Here is a 7834-nt window from a genome sequence, read left to right as displayed (position 1 = left end):
AGCTCTCTCAGCCCCACCCACCTCACAGGGTGTTTGTTCTGGGAGGGAGAAGGGAAAGGAGATTGTAAGCCCCTTTCTCTCCTGTAAGGGGGAATATAAAACCAATATAAACTCCTCCTTCTCTTCTTCTTCATCTTCTTCTTATTTTAGAAAACGTAAGCCCTTACTGTGATACTGGAAGCTGCATATAATACGGTTCAAGAGATAAAGCAATAAAAGCCATAAGCAAAACCGCAATGAAGAACAGCTACAACTAATAAAGATAATGAATAAAGGAGCGGCGATTCAAACCAGCTTACAAAATACATATCCATAAAAGGTATTTTTTTAAAAACTCAAGATCAGAAGTCTATCAGTCATCAACAAGGGGGAAAAATCCTAGACTGACAGGTCAGGAGATAAATCGTATGCCCTCCATTGCGAAAAATAGCTTTGACACTCTTCCAGAAGATAAGAAGTGAAGGGGCAAAGCTAATTTATTGGGGCAGGAAATCCACAATCTGGACACCGCCAGTGGGGGAATGAAACCTTAGCTTTGTGTGTTTGCTGACCTCAACTGTCTTACCAAAGGCAAACGTATTAGCAATTTGAAACAGAGTGTCCAAGTGCCAAATCCAGACCTGAAGAGTTAATAGGGAGCTGTGAATCTGTGCTTTTCTTTAACAAAGGACGTCTTTGGCACATCACAGGTGCTATCCGTATAAGCAGAGATTACTGTATGCCAATCATACCCTTGATTATTTTGGTTCCAAGGGCATGTGCTGGAAAGCTGAGATTGGCCATAGCTACCTGACACACGTATATAAAGAGAAAAGCCATTTTTCTATGACGCATGTTACTGTCTATTTGACACTACCCAGTTTCCTACTCAGAAAAGGGCATGCATTGAGCATATAAAAATATAGGGGGGTGTCTTTTAAGAAGCTGGGAGCTTCAAAAGAAACACGGAGGCTGGCTGGAAAATCCATCAGCTACCTGCTGATGTGGTTAAGAACTACTTTTCAATAAATGGCAGCAATAAAGCAGAGACCTTGTTTCTCCCCCATGGTGATGAATACGCCCTGTTTTCCTCTACTCTGTCCTGAATACCTTCACCACATTTTATCCATCCATCTATCCATCCATCCATCTATCCATCCATCTTATCCATCCATCCATCTTATCCATCCGTCCGTCCATCTGTCCGTCCATCCATCCATCCATCTATCTATGTCACACCCTCCCCTGCAGGGCTCAGGGCGGTGAACAATAAAACAGTAAAAACAACCCTAACAATAATACAATAAAAACAATTCAGCAATAGCAGCAACAGATGGCAAAGACCCACCTGCTTCCGTACCCACTGGTGGCCAAGATGGTAATATGGGAATAATATTCAGCAATATGATAATATGGGAATCGATACAGCAATCAATTTATATGGATTCTCAGAAAAGCCTGGATCATATCGGTGTAAATATGCCTTACCAGTTGGGGGTGGGGGAAGCTCTTGCTTTAAGAAGGCACTGGGTGTTATTACCTGCCAAGTTTTCATTTGCTTTTTGGGGGTTTCAAGTCTGTCTTTTTAAAATTAAGCTTAATTTCAGCAGCAGGGATTTTGTTCAAATACTGGCAATGCCAAATGCAGATGTAAGTATGTAGCCGATTTGCAGGTTGCTGCTGGAGAAGAATTTTTTAAAAGGCGGCAGATTTCATTAGATTGGGATCTCACCACCAGACCTTTGCAATCTGCTGTGGATGGGAAGAAAAGAAAAAAGAGTCTGGATTTATACACACACCCCTTTCTCTCCTGCAAGGAAACTCAAAAGAGGTTTACAATCTCCTCCCCCTCCCAACAAACATCCTGTGAGGTGGGTGGGGCTGAGAGAGCTCCGAAAAGCTGTGACCAGCCCAAGGTCACCCAGCCGGCATGTGTTGGAGTGCACAAGCTAATCTGGTTCACCAGAGAAGTCTCCACAGCTTAAGTGGCAGAGCAGGGAATCAATCCTGGTTCTCCAGATTAGAGTGCACCTGCTGTTAACCACTACGCCACGGTTGCTCCTGAAGAGAGAGGTGCTCCTATGGTCAGTTGCCCAGAAGTAAAAGGGCACAGTGTATGGCAGTGGTGGCGAACCTATGGCACGGGTGCCAGAGGTGGCACTCAGAGCCCTTTCTGTGGGCACACATGCACAGAGTCCATCATGTGAAGGGGCGGAAAATCACACCCACACCCACACACACATCTAGGCTGGCTTGAGCACGATCCTTTACCAGGGAGTGAGCTCAGTTGCTGGCAACGGGGCTTGCTTCTGAGTAAACTCTCCTAGGGTCATGATTCACCCATTTGAAGCGTTGCACAGTTGCTTCACCAAGCTTACTCCTGAGTAACGCGCGTCTCAGAGCCAACCGGTTTTTCTAAACTAAAACCTCAGTATTCAGGTATTAAATTGCCGCGTTGGCACTTTGCGATAAATAAGTGGGTTTTGGGTTGCAATTTGGGCACTCTGACTCAAAAAGGTTTGCCATCACTGGTGTATGGTTAGGCCTGCATTTGAGGAAGCAAGTGAGCTCTTGATCCCTCTGTTTGCAGGAAGCTTGGAGGGGAAAGGCACGCCCTTTCCAAGCACTTTGCACTTGTGCAGGGACCTCTCTGCAGAGCTCTGTACCCCCTCTCCCTGTTACCATCTCCCCCCCTCCCCCCTCCCCACCTTCCATCACCATCTCCTCCATCCCCAAAGCAGCTGGCTCCAAAACGTCAAGGGAGCAGATGGTTTCCACAGCAACCTTCCGAATGACGCATTTTGAGATTTGCCGACTGAAAGCCTAAGGGGGGACTTGCCGTTTCTGATTTGGGGCCGAGTGGTAAAAGAAGTGGCAGAGGAAGGGGGAGAAGAAGACAGCGCAGAAACAGAGCGTAGCCTCGCACTGAGGTAACACACTGCAGACCTCCTGCCAGGTGCCCGCACGCGCGCACACGCTTTGTGCTCACACAAACACAAGCGGGCCTGTGCAATTGGAGCAGTCCCCTCAGCATGAGCGAAAAAGCAGGTACGTTCAATCGACTTGAAGCACGTGACCAGAGAAAGCAAGACTGGGTAGACCTTTTGTGAGTCATTCTTGCTCTCTGCATCTCCTCGCAAACCCTGCAGAGCAGTGTTTGACAGTGTAGAACTGGTGCACAGCAGCGAGTAGGCTGCGTGGCTCTGGTTTGTGTATAGGAAATCCCTGGCTCAGTCTCCAGTTAAAAGATTTCAATTGCTTGGAAAGACCTCTGCTTAGGCCCAGTAAAGCCACTGCCAGTCAGAGTGGACAATACTGACTCAGCAGTCTGACTTCCTAAGTTACTTTTATATACACTCAGACCCTCCAGTGAAGGACAGTTGTGTATCCTCCCCAACTCAGTACAGTAAACCTTTAATGGCATGTTATTGATGCACAGGACAAAATATAAAAAGGTTAAAAAAGTAAAAACTATATATTACATAATTAGGTTAAGATCGCTTATTGCAGTGGCATAGTGACTAAGAGCAGGTGCACTCTGATCTGGAGGAACCGGGTTTGATTCCCAGCTCTGCTGCTTGAGTTGTGGAGGCTTATTTGGGGAATTCAGATTAGCCTGTGCACTCCCACACACGCCAGCTGGGTGACCTTGGGCTAGTCACAGCTTCTCGGAGCTCTCTCAGCCCCACCTACCTCACAGGGTGTTTGTTGTGAGGGGGGAAGGGCAGCAAGGAGATTGTAAGCCTCATTGAGTCTCCTACAGGAGAGAAAGGGGGGGTATAAATCCAAACTCGTTATTATTATTATTATTGTTGTTGTTGTTGTTGTTGTTGTTGTTATTATTATTATTATTATTATTATTAAACCAATTTAAGAAACCTTGCAGTCTGTTCTAAGATGGCTCCAGAGTTGTTATTTAGTAAGTATACAATCTTTTGCTGGTCAGTCCAGTTATCAGCGCCGCTCAAAAGAGCAGCAGTGGAGTAGTGGTTAAGAGCAGGTGTACTCTAATCTGGAGGAAGCGGGTTTGATTCCCCGCTCTGCCACTTGAGCTGTGGAGGTTTATCTGGTGAACTGGATTAGCTTGTGCGCTTCAATACATGCCGGCTGGGTGACCTTGGGCTAGTCACAGTTTTTCTGAGCTCTCTCAGCCCCACCTACCTCACAGGGTGTTTGTTGTGAGGGGAGAAGGGAAAGGAGTTCGTAAGCCGCTTTGAATCTCCTGCAAGAGAGAAAGGGGGGATATAAATCCAAACTACTACTACTCTTCTTCTTCCCCTTCTTCTTGGGCAATAATAGCGACGTTCTTGCCTCTGCATAGAGGAGGCAGTGATGCAAAACATGGTCCACAGATTCTTCACAATGCATCTCACAAATACACACCATCATGGTGTGGTACTTTTTAAATCCTTCCAAGTCTTAAGGAAGAGGGCAGGATATCACATCTGGCGATAGTGAGGGCCCAGCAAAGTTTGGACTCAGAAAGAAGAGATAAATATTCAGCCACACTGGGACCGTACGGGATACCTCCACAACAAACTGTGAAAGCCATCGTACGGTCACGATTTGCTGCACTGATTAGCTCAGGTCTGATTCCGTCCCAGGAAATGCTCCTATTGGGTAGGGTCCCCATTTCGACAGTCTGTGTATTTTGCTCACAGAAATTCCCCTCTTCAGTTGCCAGCACCTTTGGTTAATGAAGGATCTTGGACCAGAAGGCAGGCAAAGATCTCTGCTGGTAACATGGAAGCACGCAGATCAAAATCTCATTTTAAAAAGAAGAGAGATAAATGCTACTTGAGGAGGGATTACTGCACGTCACCATGTTCTCAGCCGCTGCACTTTTCTGAAGTCTGCTGGCCCAGGAGGGTGTGGCTGTGCTTACAACTGAACTGTCATGGGACGAAAGGGGGCGATCGTTCCTACCAATTGCCACTACTTGCACGTGTGTGCACGTTCTGTCATCGAGTCACAGGAGACATATGCTGACCCCACAGGGTCTTCATGGCTAGAGAAGTAGTTTGCCATTGCCTGCTTCTGTGTTACGACCCGGGTTTCATTCTTCAGAGGTCTCCCAACCAAACACCTGCCAGGGTCGAGGCTGAGTGTCACCAGCTGGCCCAAGATCATCCAGGAAGTGGAGTGGAGATTCAAACAAGTGGAGATCCAAACGTGAGCTTCCCAGGTCCTGGTCTGACACCTTAACCCCTATACCAGTGGTGGCGAACCTTTGGCACTCCAGATGTTATGGACCACAATTCCCATCAGCCCCTGCCAGCATGGCCAATTGACCATGTTCATAACATCTGGAGTGCCAAAGGTTCGCCACCACGGCCCTATACCATGCTGACTCTACTGCCACTGCTTGCCTCTTGTGCAAAACAGCTTATCTCACCCCTTCTGTTAAAGCAGCTGAGCCACAGGACTGTAGCCAGCATGGTGTAGTGGTGAAGAGCAGGTGGATTCTAATCTGGAGAACCGGGTTTGATTCCCCACTCCTCTGTCTGAGCGGCAGAGGCTTATCTGATGAGCCAGATGTGTTTCCGCACTCCTGCTGGGTGACCTTGGGCAAGTCACAGTTCCTTCAGAACTCTCTCAGCCCCACCTGCCTCACTAGGTGTCTATTGTGGGGAGAGGAAAGGAGTTTGTAAGCCACCTTCAGTCTCCTTACAGGTAGGAAAGGTGGGGATATAAATCCAAACTCTTCTTCTTGCACGCAAGGACTTCCCAGTCCTCCTCCCAGGGTGCCCATCTGAAGACACTTTATGCAGAAACCTTGCCTAAATGAAACAGGTCTGGATCCGGTCAGCACTGCACGTCTTTGGCAGCTCATACTTATAGCACCGCTGTGAGCTTCTGGATTAAAGAATGCTGCATCAACAGAACCATCACACGCACACACGGAGCTGCTTTATCCAGATTCTGACCCTTGGTTCATCAGCCAGTATTGTTTACTTCAGGGGTCTGCAACCTGCAGCTCTCCAGATGTTCATGGACTACAAATCCCATCAGCCCCTGCCAGCATGCTGGCAGGGGCTGATGAGATTTGTAGTCCATGAACATCTGGAGAGCCGCAGGTTGCAGACCCCTGGTCTACTTTGACAGGCAGTGGTTTTCCAGAGTCTCTGGCAGAGATATTTCTCACCACCTCCTGCCAGAGCCTTTCTCTAGGAACTGGGGACCTTCTTGTATGCCCAGCAGATGCTTTTACCAGTGAGCCACGGGGCCCTTCACATTGCATTTTGAGGACTTGACCGGTTTTCATATCAACTCATTCACTGCAGCAGGACTTCCCCTGGAGCACAGCGTTCTGTTCTGGGCTTTTCATTGAGCCGCAAAGGATATTAATGATACTGAAGGAAATCCAATTATTTCCTGTACTGCAAGGGGTTGGACTTGATGGCCCTTGGGGTCTCTTCCAGCTCTGATACTGTGAAAGGACTCACCTCACCCCTTTCTGTCGGAACAGTACCAGAACAGGGACACATAGCCAAATATCTTGAACTATTAACTGAACCCCAACAGAGATGGATTATTACAAGGGCCAGATGCAATACTTTTCCATCGGCCATTACAAAGGGTCGCTACCTATCTATCCCTCTCCAGGATCGGGTCTGTCCACACTGTAAAAACCAAGTGGAGACTCTTGCTCACATTATACTTGACTGTCCGAGATATGTGGGTATTAGGAATTTCTCTCCTGGCCGGGTCTTAGACAAATCTGAAAGAGACTCTGACAACTCTGTTGTGGAGCTTTTGTTAAATAACACAGAGGCCATGCTCTTGGAAAAAGTAGCAAAATTTCTTTTACAAGTGACAGAATTTTCTAAGTAACGTCCAATGCTAGATACAGTTTATCTGTCTGTGTTTTGAATGTACATTTGATTTGTACTTCAGAAATGTCTGTAATGCTCTGGAGCCTATTTTAATATGCCTAATAAAGGTTGTTGTATTGTAAAGGACTCACAGGGCAGAGCTGCATAGCTGATGGAGCAGGGCTGGGAGGGATCTCAAAACTGGTGGAGTCACCTTCTTTGGAGGTTCTTAATAAGAGGCTGGATGGCCATCTGACAGGAGTGCTTTGATAGTGTGCTCCTGTATGGGAGGGGGGTTGGACTTGATTGCCCTTGGGGTCTCTTCCAACTCTACGATTCTATGAAAACAGCCCTGAAGCAGGACCGGTCTGAAACAGGGTCTGACCAGTTGGTTTTGTGTGCTCCGGGCCAACGACGTCGGCAACCTACCGGGGATTTTCCCAACCAGTTAAAGGGCCAGTCCACTCTGGACAATGGCGTTCTTGATGAAAAGCAGGAGGAGATGGCACATGGGCACAGCAGAGGTGCAGAAGCTCGGGGGAAGTGACGTGGTCAGTTTTTGAACAGTTGCAAAGTAACTCGGAGTGAAACGGTTGCTCGGCCTCTGCCCCAAATTGCATTAGAGCCGTGCTTCTCAACCTTCCTAATGCCGCGACCCTCTAATACAGTTCCTCATGTGGTGACCCCCAACCATAAAATTATTTTTGTTGCAACTTCATAACTGTAATTTTGCTACTGTTAGGAATCGTGATGTAAATATCTGATCTGCAGGATGTATTTTCATTGTTTTCCGATGGTCTTAGGTGACCCCCTGTGAAAGGGTCCTTCGACCCCCAGGTTGAGAACCGCTGCATTAGAGGTCAGCCACAATAATGGGCAACTGGCGGGGAGAACATCTTACCTGTGAGGGCAGCTGAAATGCTACTTGTTGTCCCTCCTTTTTTGGGGGGGGGGAAGAGCCAGCTGGGCACATTGGGGAAACCGCTGTGCCCTGCAGCATGCTTTTTCACAGGCAAGCAACTGGAACAGACTCTCCAAAG

The sequence above is a fragment of the Sphaerodactylus townsendi genome, linkage group LG05 (assembly GCF_021028975.2).
Source record: "Sphaerodactylus townsendi isolate TG3544 linkage group LG05, MPM_Stown_v2.3, whole genome shotgun sequence".
Taxonomy (NCBI): Eukaryota; Metazoa; Chordata; class Lepidosauria; order Squamata; family Sphaerodactylidae; genus Sphaerodactylus; species Sphaerodactylus townsendi.
Note: the sequence above shows the minus strand (reverse complement) of the source record.